Source organism: Trypanosoma theileri (assembly GCF_002087225.1).
Source record: "Trypanosoma theileri isolate Edinburgh chromosome Unknown TM35_Tth_35_V1, whole genome shotgun sequence".
NCBI classification, from domain to species: Eukaryota; Euglenozoa; class Kinetoplastea; order Trypanosomatida; family Trypanosomatidae; genus Trypanosoma; species Trypanosoma theileri.
Window position 1 is genome coordinate 335,355 of NW_021639877.1, and position 484 is coordinate 335,838.

Sequence of the window (484 nt, forward strand, 5' to 3'; positions counted from 1 at the left end):
TTTCCCACGAGCGTGGCTCTGGGGAACAAGAGCGTCAGAGGGGAATTGTTTTCTGTTAAGGGTGATGTGGATTTTGAGTGGGAAAATTTGTAGAGGGAAACAATTATCGTAATTTATTTGTTTTATATATAAACTCTGAAAGGGCAAGCGGATATGATCGCATTTGGTTTGCTGCTACGCTAATGTCTATCTCTTGCTCTCATGTTTTTTCTGTATTACCACACAAACTGATAGTCTAGGTCTTTGTTTCGGTTGTTTCTCGTTTTTGATTCAATCGAGATCGTTCTTTTTTCGCCCTCCCGTCGCATCCCTGTAGATTTTTTTATTTTATTTCATTTTTACTTTTTTACCCAGTTAACCGGCATGCGCTGCTGGAGTAACCGGAGCCGTGGGCGCAGTCTTTGCCGCGTTGTCTTCCGGCCTCCGATCATGAGACTGTCCTTCACCTCATACAAATGAGCTGGAACAGCAGCAGTGTTTTTTC